Genomic DNA, 665 nt, shown 5'->3' on the forward strand with positions numbered 1-665 from the left:
AACTCCTGATCGAAGGCGTAAGTKTCGTTTATGTCGTCTATCTGCTGAGACCCTATTTTGATCATAGTCAATCTAGTTCACAGGAGATTAAGCCCATTGCAGTGCTTAGGCCTGCCCGTCCTGTGTTTGATGCACCCAGTGATAAAGTCTGCTGCACCGATTTGGAGTTTGATTCAGGAGTCATTTCTCAGGTTAGGTTGTCAAACTCTGAGATTTTGGCTAATCTTGACTCTAAGCTTTCCTACTTGAAGCCTCCTGAGTTAGCTGATATTATTCAGCTAGTGGAGCAGCATCTTGCTCTGCTTTCAGGTGTGCCACTTTTGTTTTACACAGATCATAACCCTCTGGTCTTTTTCAGCAGCATGAAAGGCTCCAACCAGCGGCTGCTGTGATGGAGTTTATTTCTACAAGGGTATGACCTGAAATTTTGCCATATTCGTGGTCGGGACAATGGGCCTCATGCAAGAACGTGTTCGTATTCTTATCCTAAATTTCTCTTACTTTTGTTTGTACAAAGGGTTCGTACGAACATGCCACAACAAACTCTTCTATCTTCAGGAAAAGTGTGTAAATGAGCTGCGTAAATTACACCTGTTCGTATCCAGCTGCTCGTGCACGCGAGACGAGATTAGCATAATTACCACCCCAAAAACACCATATAAGGC

The sequence above is a fragment of the Austrofundulus limnaeus genome, unplaced genomic scaffold, assembly GCF_001266775.1.
Source record: "Austrofundulus limnaeus strain Quisiro unplaced genomic scaffold, Austrofundulus_limnaeus-1.0 Scaffold539, whole genome shotgun sequence".
NCBI lineage: Eukaryota > Metazoa > Chordata > Actinopteri > Cyprinodontiformes > Rivulidae > Austrofundulus > Austrofundulus limnaeus.